Source organism: Gossypium arboreum, chromosome 2 (assembly GCF_025698485.1).
Source record: "Gossypium arboreum isolate Shixiya-1 chromosome 2, ASM2569848v2, whole genome shotgun sequence".
NCBI lineage: Eukaryota > Viridiplantae > Streptophyta > Magnoliopsida > Malvales > Malvaceae > Gossypium > Gossypium arboreum.
The window spans coordinates 63051423-63065003 of NC_069071.1; positions in this window are offsets into that span (position 1 = coordinate 63051423).

Consider the following 13581-nt stretch of genomic DNA (forward strand, 5'->3'; position numbering starts at 1 on the left):
TTGTTTTACCGCGGCATGATTCTTTTATCATGCCAATTCTTGGTCTTTTCCTTGTACGACTTAGCATTCTCATATGCTGATGCTCGGAACTCCTCCATTTCATTCAATACTATCAAGCTTTTATGGCCAACAACGACTTAATCCATGTTTAGCTTCTTAATAGACCAAAATATTTTATGCTCAAGTTCAACGGGAAGGTGACATTGCTTGCCATAGACAAGCTTAAAATGTGACATCCTCAACGGTGTTTTTATAACAGCCCGATTTAGGGCCTAGTCAGAATAGTGGTCTCAAGACCACAAATCCAAAGTCAGAGAAATTATTTTATTATTATTTTGATATTATAGCATGTTTTTAAGAGTGCATGAAAAATTTGGTGAAGTAATTTTAGCGTTTGTAAGCTTAATTGCATAAAAAGACTAAATCGCATAAAGTGAAAAAGTCCTAATTTGATAGCTAAAAGTTTCATATAGCTAGAGAATAAATTTTGAGGGTCTTTAAAGGGCAATTAGACCCTTTTAAAAGAGCTTGGCTGGCCATGAGACAAATAAGAGTAAATGGTCAAAATGTTAGGTAAGTGATGATATATTAGGTGATAAAATAATACCCTAAGTGCCTAGCCTTCACCTTTTTCACCAATTCTTTCTTATTAACTGAAAATATCAGCCAAGAGAAGATTTTTGAAGCTTGAAATTTTCAGCAACTTATCATCTCTAGAAGTAAGTGATTTTCATACCCTTTGTTGATAATTTTTGCATTTTTGAGACCCTTGAAGCATAAGCTTTCAAATGAGGGTACTATTTTACAAAATCATTAAGAGTTCAGGGTTTTTCCATGAAAGGATTGTAATGTTTTCTGAGTTTTTATAGAAGAAAATGAGTCTTGGGTGTCTTATAAACAACTTTTGTGAAAGGTGTGAGCATGAAAACACCTAAAAGGACTATTTTGCATAAGTTGTAAAATACATGATAAGTGTGTGAATCAGTGGGAATTTGGAGTTGCTATAAGAGTAGAAAGGGTTTGGCTAGGCTTAAGATGTGAAGAAATTCGATAAAAATCGATTTTCAGGCTTAGGGGTAAAATGTTCATTTTGCAAAAGTTTAGGAGTATAATGGTCATTTTTCCCAACTATGAATTGTAGAGTGCCTATGTTGATAAAGTGATTAAATAGGTGCATTTTTTTATTATAGATCAAGAAATACTGAATCTGAACCTAGACCAGGGAAAGCCAAGCAAATCGACTAAATCGACTAGTCGCCACATTTTGTAACCCAAGGTAAGTTGTATGTAAATAATACAACTACATTGATAATATAGATGTTTGATTTGTATTGAATTTTTTATAGCATAAATTGCTTGATTGTGGAAATGAGAGAATGAGATGAGAATAGAGATAGTAGAAGTCTTGAATGAACTTTAGGAAATAAATCAGATATTCATGCCATGACGTTTGGGTCATTTGTGTGAGCTAGTGTAAGACATGTCTGGGACATGCATCGGCCACATTATGAGAGCTAGTGTAAGACCATGTTTGGGACATGGCATCGGCATTGAGACGAGTGCTAATGTAAGACATGTTTGGGACATGCATCGGCCTCAAGATGTAAGCCAGTGTGAGACATGTCTGGGACATGCATCGGCCATAAAATCTGTCAGTGTAAGACCATGTCTGGGACATAGCATCGGCACCTTACCTTATGTTTGAGGCTAAATGAATATCCGATAATGTTTCGAATGGTTCAACGGTGAAAGTATGATTTCAAGTTAACAAGGAAAGTATAACCATGGTGTAAGTGATACAGGTACCTATTTGGTATGTATGAAATGTGAACCCAATATGTACTATATGATGTGTATTGGATATTGATGAGTAAGTTTTGCTTATGGCCACTTGTAAGTTATGAGCTTGTTGATGAATGGTAAAGTTCTGTTGTATATTTATTTATGTGCAACTTAATAAGCTTTAAGCTTACTCCCTCTCATTTTTTGTTTTCTTATAGTGCCACCTATCTAGCTCAAGAACCAATGGAAGTCAGAGATATCGATCACACTATCAATCGAAGTATTCGGTATAGTTTGATTTATATTTTTGAATATGGCATGTATAGGGAATTAGACTTGTGTTTTGTGTTATTATTAATTTTGCCAAATGTGTTGGCTTGGGATAAATCCCTCATTTTGTATTAAGCTTTGAATGATGGCTAATATTCATTTTGATTTATATGCAAAGATGTTATTTTCACGGATGAGTGAAATGGACAAATGGAATGTTGTTTATTGTAGCTAATTTGGTTGCATGAGATAGCCTTATATTGGTTTTGGTTTCCATTGAGCAGGTTGTGTAAATAAGGGTGGCTAAAAGGCTTGGTAAATAGCCTTATATTGTCCACATGGGTAGACACACGGGCGTGTATCTAGGCCGTGTGTGACACATGGTCTGTCTTATGGGTATGTGGTCTGACCGTGTGTCCCCTACACGTAAAAATTTCAAGTTAGTATACATGATAGTAAACACACGAGCAGAGACACGACCATGTGTCTTAGCCGTATGAAGAACACGACCTGGCACATGGGCGTGTGCCTTGGACGTGTGACATTTTTGGGTTACTAACGTCAGAAACAGAATGTCCAGGTCTTTGCACATGGGCTAGGACATGGGTGTGTCATGGTTGAGTGAAAGACACGGGCCAGGGACACGGGTGTGTACAAGGCCGTGTGAAAACCCCTGTAGGTGTGCATTTAGAATTAATTCCACCCGGGTAGAGGACACGGACGTGTGCACTATTTCAAGGTCAAATTTCTATAGATGGTTTAAGGACCCGGGCTGATCTCGAATAGTTTTCAATGGTCGATTTGGGGCTCGTAGTCCCATGATAAGAAACCCAAAGTAAAAATTGAAAAAGTTTTAAAATAGGATCAAGTCTTGGTGACTTGGGGAACGTTTGTGTGATAAGATCAAGCTAGGTAATGCCTCAAATTTCGCTCCAGCATGGGTTACATGTATGGGGTGTTACATTTAGTGGTATCAGAGCTATGGTTTAGTCAGTTCTAAGACTAACCTAACAAGAGTACGAGTATAGCTATACATGCCATAACTGTATATTGATAGTGTGACGACTTCCGAAGATTATAAACTGTATTTTTTTTATATAGGAAATGGATCCTGATAGAGCCACGGCGGATGACGTGGAGAGTAACGCGTCGACTCCCGCTAAAGGGACATCGCCAGAGTGAGTCTGTAACTATGGGCCAAGGCAGAGGGGCTAGAGAAGCCTATCTCTGAAAAATGGACGTTTGGTATACGGAGTTCGTTCATGCGAATCCGAACACTCCACCTCCCCCACATCCTCCGATCCCTCATTATGCCTCGGTAGCATGGACATGACTAGGAGGGAGAAACCTCCAGTGGATAAGATTCAGAAACAAGGGGCCAAGGAATTTCAGGCTAGTTTAGATGATGACCCAGGAAGGGTAGAGTTTGGTTTGAGAATACCATTAGGGTATTCGGTGAACTATGGTGCACACCTGAAGAATGCGTGAAGTGTGCAGTCTCACCCCTTCGGAATTTGGCTTATCAGTGGTGGAATACTCTCGTGTATATTGTACCGAGAGAGAGGATCACTTGGGAATTCTTCCAAGAAGAATTTCGAAAAAAGTATATTAGCCAAAGGTTTATAGATCAAAAGAGGAAGGAATTCCTAGAGGCCGAATGTCAATGACAGAATATGACCGTGAATTTGTGAGGCTCAGTAAGTATGCATGGGAGTGCATGTCTACAAAAGCCACTATGTGTAAGAGGTTTGAGGATGGTCTTAATGAATATATCCAAGTATTTGTTAGCATCCTAGAACTAAGAGAATTTGTAGTGCTTGTTGAGATAGCATGCAAGGCAGAAGAGTTGGTAAAAAAGATGAGGAAAGCGGCTATTGAGTTGCGAGATTCAAAGAGAAGACAGATGGGGAAATCACATCAGTCCTCATCTAAAAGATTGAAGGAATATGCTACCCGATCAAATGCTTAGATGGGGTTTTCAAATAGAAACAAGAACTGGCAGAACACAACTTCTAAAGCCCAAACCACTTCTGTCACGAGAGTCAATAGTGCTCGGCTGAATAGGCCAGAATGTTCACAATGTGGTAGGCGTCACTTTAGGGAGTGCCAGGGGAATGAAGGTGGCTGTTTTAAGTGTGGATCATTAGAACATTTCATCCGAGATTGTCTTGAAATGGAAGAGAGAGAGAAAAAGCAAGAAGTGAAGGCAAGTAGTGCTCCTTTAAGGGGTAGACCACAAAGGAACCCTGGAAGCGGGGCTACCAACAGAGGTGCACCAAGAGATGCTGCAGTAAGGTCCGAGGGTAGAGCACCTGCAAGGACTTACGCTATTCGTGCCCGTGAAGAGGTAGAGTCTCCCGACGTGATCAGGGGTACCTTTTCTATCCATGATATATATGTTGTTACTTTAATTGATCCGGGGTCTACCCTCTCTTATATTTGTATGGAATTGATACCTCGTATGAGCATGATAATAGAGCCCACTGAGTTGGTGATAAAAGTGTCTAACCTTTTAGGCAGACATGTGCTAGTGGATCAACTATGTAGAAACTGTCATTTGACAATTATAGATCATTATTTTCCAGCTAACTTGATGTTATTGACGCTTAATGAATTTGATGTAATCCTTGGGATGGATTGGTTGACTACTCATAGTGTTATAGTGGACTGTGGGACAAAAGTTATTGAGTTGAAATGTGAAGACGGAATTGTTCTTTGGGTTGGACCAAATGAGTAGGATAATTTGCCTGTAATAGTATCGTCTTTGACTGCTGAGAAATATTTGAGAAAAGGATATAAAGCTTACCTAGCTTTGGTGTTGAATACTCAAGTGTCGAAGTTGAAGATTGAATCTGTACTAGTGGTTTGTGAGTTTACAGACATGTTTCCGGAGGAATTACCTGGATTGCCTCCAGTGAGGGAAGCTGAGTTTGGAATCGAGTTGGTCCTCGGTACAGCACCCATCTCGATTGCTCTGTATTGGATGGCTACTACGGAGTTAAAGGAGTTGAAAGCTCAACTACATGAGTTAATTGACAAGGGCTTTGCGAGACTGAGCTTTTCCCCGTTGGGTGCTCCGGTGTTCTTTGTGAAAAAGAAAGATGGGTCGATGAGGTTATGTATCGACTATAGACAGCTCAATAAGGTAACAGTGAAGAACAAGTATCCCTTGCCAAGGATTGATGACATGTTTGATCAGTTAAAGGGAGCCACTATATTTTCCAAGATTGACTTGAGATCAGGATACTACCAGTTAAGGGTGAAAGAGCAAGATGTACCGAAGACTGCGTTTCGAGCATTATAAGTTCCTCATCATGCTCTTTTGTTTGACTAATGCCCCGGCGGTATTTATGGATCTGATGAGATGCATTTTTCGATCGTATCTAGATAAGTTTGTCATTGTATTTATCGACGGTATACTGATTTACTCGCGTGATGAGAGTGAGCATGCGAAACATTTGAGAACTGTATTACAGACCTTGAGAGACAAACAATTGTACGCCAAGTTCAGTAAGAGCGAATTCTAGCTTAAGGAGGTTGGATTTCTAGGACACATTGTGTCGGGTGACGGGGTTAGAGTTGACCCAAGCAAAATCTCGGCTATTGTTGAATGAAAACCGCCGAAGAATGTGAAAGAGGTCCGAAGCTTTTTGGGTTTGGTCAGATACTATAGGCAGTTTGTAAACGGATTCTCTATGATAGCTACCCCGATGACAAGACTGCTGCAAAAAGATGTCAAATTTGAATGGTCAAAAAAGTGCCAGCAAAGTTTTGAGAAATTAAATGCTTTATTGACTAAAGCCCCTGTGTTAGTGCAACTAGAGTCGGGTAAGGAATTTGGGATTTATAGTGACTCCTCCTTGAATGGTTTGGGGTGTGTGCTCATACAAGAAGGCAAGGTTATAGCCTATGCCTCAAGATAGCTAAAGTCACACGAGAGAAATTACCCAACCCACGACTTGGAACTAACAGCTATTGTGTTCGTATTAAAGATTTGGAGACATCATTTGTATGGCAAAAAATGCTGAGTATTCACTGATCACCAAAGTCTCAAGTGTTTGATGACTCAAAAGGAGTTGAATTTGCAGCAACGAATATGGCTAGAGCTAATAAAGGATTACGAGTTGGTGATTAACTATCACCCGGGCAAGGCAAACGTGGTCGCCGATGCCTTGAGTAGAAAATAATTATTTGTGTTGAGACCAATGGATGCCCAACTAGCTTTGTTGGATGATGGTTCAGTCCTAGCAGAGTTGAGAGCCAGATCGACATTTCTACAAGAGATCTGTGAAGCTTAGAAAGATGATAAGAAGTTGCAAGCTAAGATGACTCTGTGTGAGACGGAATATGAATCTGAGTTTCGTATTGGTGTTGATGGATGTTTAATGTTCAAAAATAAAGTTTGTATACCCAAGGGAAATGAGCTTATTCAGAAGATTCTACGAGAGGCACATAGTGGTTGTTTGTCCGTCCACCTGGGCAGTGTAAAAAAGTGAAACGACCTAAAGAAAATATATTGGTGATTGGGGATGAAAAGAGATATTTCAAAGTTCGTTTCCAAGTGTCTTGTGTGTCAGCAAGTGAAGGCTTAACACCAAGTACCTTTGGGTCTACTTCAGCCTATAACAATTCCAGAGTAGAAGTGGGATCAGATTACCATGGATTTTGTGACGAGTCTTCCAGTAACCCCGAAGAAAAAGGATGTTGTTTGGGTTGTTATGGATAGGCTAACAAATTCGGCACATTTTATAGAAATGCCTACCGATTACTCTCTCGAAAAACTGGCCGACTTGTACGTTTCTGAGATTGTGAGGCTACATGGAGTGCCTTTGTCAATTATTTCTAATAGAGACCTGAGATTTACCTCGAGGTTTTGGAAAAAGTTACAAGAGGTATTGGGAACAAAGTTGAGTTTTAGCACAGCATTCCATCCGCAAATTGACGACCAGTCGAAAATAGTGGTTCAGATTTTAAAAGACATGTTGCGGTGTTGTGTTATCGAGTTTCAAGGTAGCTGGGAAAGGTACTTGCCATTAGTTGAATTCGCCTACAACAACAGTTATCAGACAAGTCTGAAAATGGCGCCTTATGAGGCTTTGTATGGGCGAAAGTGTCGAACGCCCTTATATTAGACTGAGCTCAGATAGAGATAGATTCACGGGTTCAATTTAATCAAAGAGACTGAAGAGAAAGTTAAAATGATTCGTGACTACTTGAAGGCTACCTCAGATAAACAGAAATCCTACATCGATTTGAAACGAAAGGAAACTGAGTTTCAATTCGGCGATAAGGTATTTTTGAAAGTATCCGTGGAGGAAAGTCCTCATATTTGATAGAAGAGGCAAGTTGAGTCCTCGTTTCATAGGAACTTATGAGGTTATCGAGAGAGCAGGACCGATTTCCTATCGATTGGCTTTTCCACCAGAGTTGGAAAAGATTCACGACATGTTTGATGTATCCATGCTACATCGATATAGATTAGACCCTTCGCACGTGATTGCGTCGATAGAGGTTGAGATTCATCTAGACATGACTTATGGCAAAGAGTCGGTCAAGATTTTAGCTCAGGAAGTCAAACAGTTAAGGAATAAGAGCACAATGCTTGTGAAAGTTTTGTGGCAGAGACATGGAGTCGACGAAGCTAAAGTTTTGTGGCACAACTTTTGTGAAAGGTGTGAGTATGAAAACACCTAAATGACTATTTTGCATAAGTTGTAAAATACATGATAAGTGTGTGAAATAGTGGGAATTTGGAGTTGCTATAAGAGTAGAAGGGGTTCGGCTAGGCTTAAGATGTGAAAAAATTTGATAAAATCGATTTTCGAGCTTAGGGGTAAAATGGTCAATTTGTAAGAATCTAGGGGCAAATTGGTCATTTTTCCTAACTATGAATTGTAGAGTGCCTATGTTGATAAAGTGATTAAATAAGTGCATTTTGTTATTATAGATCAAGAAATACTGAATCTGAACCTAGACCCGGGGAAAGCCAAGGAAATCGACTAAATCGACCAGTCGCCACATTTTGTAATCCGAGGTAAGTTGTATGTAAATAATACAACTACATTGATAATATATGTGTTTGAATTGTATTGAATTTTTTATAGCATAAATTACTTGATTGTGGAAATGCGAGAATGAGATGAGAATAGAGATAGTAGAATTCCCAAATGAACCTTAGGAAATAAATCGGATATTCATGCCATGACGTTTGGGTCACTTGTGTGAGCTAGTGTAAGACATGTCTGGGACATGCATCAGCCACATTATGAGAGCTAGTGTAAGACCATGTTTGGGACATGGCATTGGCATTGAAACGAGTGCTAGTGTAAGACATGTTTGGGACATGCATCGGCCTCAAGATGTAAGCCAGTGTAAGACATGTCTAGGACATACATTGGCCATGAAATATGTCAATGTAAGACCTTGTCTGGGACATGGCATTGGCAACTTACCCCATGTTTGAGGCTAAACGAATATCCGATAATGTTCCTAATGGTTCAACGGTGAAAGTATGATTTCAAGTTAACAAGGAAAGTATAACCGTGTTATGAGTGATACAGGTACCTATTTGGTATGTATGAAATGTGAACCAAATATGTACCATATGATGTGTATTGGATATTGATGAGTAAGTTTTGCTTATGCCCACTTGTAAGTTATGAGCTTGTTGATAAATGGTAAAGTTGTGTTGTATATTTATTTATGTGCAACTTACTAAGCTTTAAGCTTATAGTGCCGCCTATCTATTTTAAGGACCAACGGAAGTCAGGGATATCGATCACACTATCAATCGAAGTATTCGGTATAGTTTGATTTATATTTTTGAATATGGCATGTATAGGGATAGACTTGTGTTTTGTGTTATTATTAATTTGGCCAAATGTGTTGGCTTGGGATAAATCCCTCATTTGTATTAAGCCTTGAATGATGGCCAAACGTGTCTAGGCCGTGTGTGACACATGGTCTACCTTATGGGTATGTGGTCCGACCGTGTGTCCCCTACACGTAAAAATTTCAAGTTAGTATACATGATAGTAAACACACGGGCAGAGACACGACCGTGTGTCTCAGCCGTGTGAAGAACATGACCTGGCACACGGGCATGTATCTCGAACGTGTGACATTTTAGGGTTGCTGACGTCAGAAACAAAATGTCCAGGTCTTTACACACGGGCTAGGACACGGGCTAGGGACACAGGCATGTACCAGGCCTTGTGAAAACCCCGTAGCTGTGCATTTAGAATTAATTCCACACAGGTGGAGGACACGGGGCATGTGCCCTGTTTCAAAGTTAAATTTTCTATATATGGTTTAAGGACCCAAGCTGATCCCGAATAGTTTTCAATGGTCGATTTGGGGCTCGTAGGCCCATGATAAGAAGCCCAAAGTAGAAATTGAAAATTTTCTAAAATGGGATCACGTCACTTGGGGAACATTTTTGTGCATGAGATCGAGTTAGGTAATGCCTCAAATTGAGCTCCAACGTGGGTTACGGGTATGGGGGGTTACAGTTTTGTACGTGGTACAATACACCCATAAAGCTTCATCCAATCTGGTAGACCAATCCTTACAAGTAGGATTCACCACTTTTTCTAATTTTTTTATTTCTTTGTTAGAAATTTTAGATTGTTCGTTTGTTTGGTGGTGCAATCTTATGTTTCACCCCATATTGATGCAAATCATTAACTACCAACCTACGGTCAAAATGAGACCCTTCATCACTAATAATGGTTCTAGGTATACCAAATCTTGTAAAAATGTTCTTGTGTAAAAACTTCATTATTGATGGTGGAAATGGACCCATACAGTCTATTCCTCATACATCAAACAACTCAATCTCTAGTATACTTTGCAATGGCATTTCGTGTATTCTAGGTAAATTTCATGTTCTCTGAAAATGGCCGCATGACTGATAGAATTCATGAGCATCCTTGAATAGGTTTGGCCAATAAAATCCTAATTGAAGTAATTTGGTAGCTCTCATCCCTCCAAAATGTCCTTTCTATGAAGCTGAATGCTATGGGTTTCAATATCAGGGACACATTTCTTAATTATTTGATCAACACAATGTTTAAACAAGAAAGGTTTATCCTAATAATAGTGCTTGGGAAAATGAAGAAATTTTCTTCTTCTTTGACTGTAGAGGTTGGGTGGCAACATACCACTCACTAAGTAGTTCACTATGTTGGCATACCAAGGTAATTCCATGGAAACTAATAGTTGTTCGTCTAGAAATTCTTCTTTAATAAATTGTCATGATCATGTTTACTTCCAGATTCTATCATCGATAAGTGATCAACCTCTTGATTCTCAGTCCCTTTTCAATCTCTAATTTCCAAGTCAAACTTCTATAGCAAAAGTATCCACCTAATCAAACTTGGCTTAGTGCCTTTCTTGCTTATTAGATACTTAATAGCAGAATGATCTATCTAAACTATGACTTTTATACCAACTAGATAATGTTGATATTTATCGAACGCCAACGCCACAACCAATAACTCCTACTCCATGGTGGTGTAATTAAGCTGCGCGTCCGATAAATTTTTACTAGTATAATATATTTCACGTAGTATTTTTCTTTCCTTTGCCCTAATATGGATCCCACAGCATAATCGTTGGTGTCATACATGAGTTCAAAAGGCAGTGTCCATTCAGGAGCTACTATAATTTGTGTTGCTATAAGTTTTTTCTTTAACTCTTCAAAGGCTACCAAACAATGTTCATCAAAATTGAAACGTCTATTTTACTCCAACAAAGTGCACAAAGGTCTAGATATCCTTGAAAAATCCTTTTTGAACGTTGTATAAAAACCTGCATGACCTAAAAAACTTGTAATACCCTTGACACTAGTGGGAGGTGGCAATTTTTCTATCACTTCAATTTTTACTCTGTCCACTTCAATTCCTCTCTGGGATATCCTATGTCAAAGGACAATTCCTTCACAAACCATGAAGTGGCATTTTTCCCAATTTAAAACAAGATTTGTTTCTTCACAACAGCACATAACCAATTCTAGATTTTTCAAAGAATCTTCAAAATAATCCCAAACACAAAAAAGTCATCCATGAAGACTTCAAGAATATTTTCCACCATGTTAGAGAATATAGCTATCATACAATGTTGAAAAGTTGTCGCGGCATTGCATAACCCAAACGACATCCATCTAAATGCAAAAGTATCATATGGACATGTGAAAGTTGTTTTCTCTTGGTCATTGGGGGCTATGGAAATCTAAATATATGAATAACCATCCAAAAAATAGCAAAAAGCTTTACCAGCTAATCTATCCAACATCTGATTAATGAATGGTAGGGAAAAATGGTCCTTCATAGTTGCTTTGTTAAGCTTGTGGTAAGCTGTACATACTTTCCATCCCACAACAGTGCAAGTTGGTATGAGCTCATTATTATTATTACTTACCACTGTGACACCTTCTTTCTTGGGTATACATTGTATAGGGCTCACACATAAGATGTCTAAAATCAAGTAAATAGTGCCAACATCAAGCCACTTAATCATATCTTTCTTGAAAACTTCCTCGGATTCAGTCTTTGTTGATGTTCAATGGAATTGCAAAGGCAATCCTTTAATAAAATTTTATGCATGAAGAATGCAGGGCTAATTCCCTTTATACCAGCAATGGTCTATCCTAATGCCTTCTTAAATTGCCGAATAACTTTTAACAACTTTGCCTCTTGCTTGGTTGTCACCTCCGCAAATATTACTACCAGTAAGGGACTATTCTCACCTAAGTAAGCATATTTCAAATGTTGTGGCAACAATTTAACTCTAATATGGAGGTTCTTATATAGAAGGTTTTAGAGGATTAAAGGATTGATTTGATAAATCCAAGTATTCGAACTTCTTTCCTGGTCTATCCACTATATGCTCGAGAGTCTTTCATAGATTCAACAAATTTCCCAAAACTTACTGTATCACTCCACTCGAGTGGGTCTTCTTTCTGTAAAAAATATTGTGACAAAATCTTGGGGGAACTCCACTACTGTTTCTATCAACCCAATGGCCTGGCATTCATCATTAGCATCCGTACATTTCAAAGCATTAAATGCATTAAAGGTAACCTACTGATCATTTACCCTCATGGTTAGCTCACCTTTCTTCACATCAATTAACGTCCTGCCAGTAGGAAGAAAAGGTCTTCTAAGAACAATTGACACATCTTGTTTAGTTTCGTATTCTAAAATAAGAAAATCTGTAGGAAATATAAATTTATCTACTATTACCAGCACATATTCAATTTTACCTTTCGAATGCGAGTAGGATAGATTAGCCAGTTGCAACGTAACTGCAGTAGGCCTTTCTTTTCTAATTCCCAGTTTCTTCAAAATAGATATAGGCATTAGATTTATACTCCCTCCTAGATCACATAATGCCTTACCAACATAAGGATTTCCAATTGAACTTGGGATGGTGAAACTCCCTGGGTCCTTCAATTTCGGAGGTAATTTTTTCACCAACATTGTTGTACACCCTTTAGTGAAAGCGACAATCTCAAATTCTCTCAATCTGTGTTTTTTTGACAATATATCTTTCATAAATTTCACGTAATTGGGTATTTTCTCCAAATCTTTGACCAATGGTATGTTTATGTGGAGCTACTTCATTATGTCCAAAAATCTTTTGAACTGAATAATCTGCTTAGAGTTATCAAATTGTTAAGGAAAAGGTAGGGGTGGTCATCTTTCATGTTGCTAATATTGTTTTGTCATCGCATTTTGGTTGACAACATGATCTGATTTTGCCACAAGATTTTTTTACTTACCCTTTTTAGGTTCAATATGTTTTTCAAATGACTCTTGGATTTTATCATGGTTGTTATTCGAGTCATCCTCTCCTGCCATGGCATCTTGAGCAATGTCATCAAGCTGAGTTCTGCTTCTATGAGTGATGGCTTTTCAGTTTTCCTTCCCTTGTGATATTTGTGACAGCCCAAAATTGACCCTAGTCGGGAAGTGGTTTCGGGACCGCTAAACCGAGTCACCGAAATGTTTGAACGTAATATTTATTGTCTAGAATATGTAATTATGAATGTGTGAAAATTTCAAGCTTCGATTTAGCCGATAGCATGTGAATTCAGTTAGTAGGACTTGTGTGACACTTTTGAAAAGTGATAGGCTAATCTATAAGGACCTAATAGTGCATGTAGTCAAAGGGAGGACTTGCATGTCAAATTTCCCCCTAATAGTTAGTGGCCGCCATGACAAGAGATTATGGGTAAAAACATGTCATAAAACATGTTGGGACAATGGTGTATGTAAGAAAAAATAAAATAGTGAGCATGGGAATTTAATAATGAAAGGAACAAAAAAAAAAGAAAAAAATGGTCTCATGCATGCCCATTGCCGTGAGTGTGGAGAAGGAAAGAAGAATTTTTGTTCATCATTTTCATTTCCTTTGGGCTGAAAATTCTAAGGAAGAAGGAAGGAATTCTTGTTTCATGTTGGTTTGGAAGAGGTTTAGGAGGAGGTTTGGCCATACTTGTACCTAGATTAAGGTAAGTTTGATGTT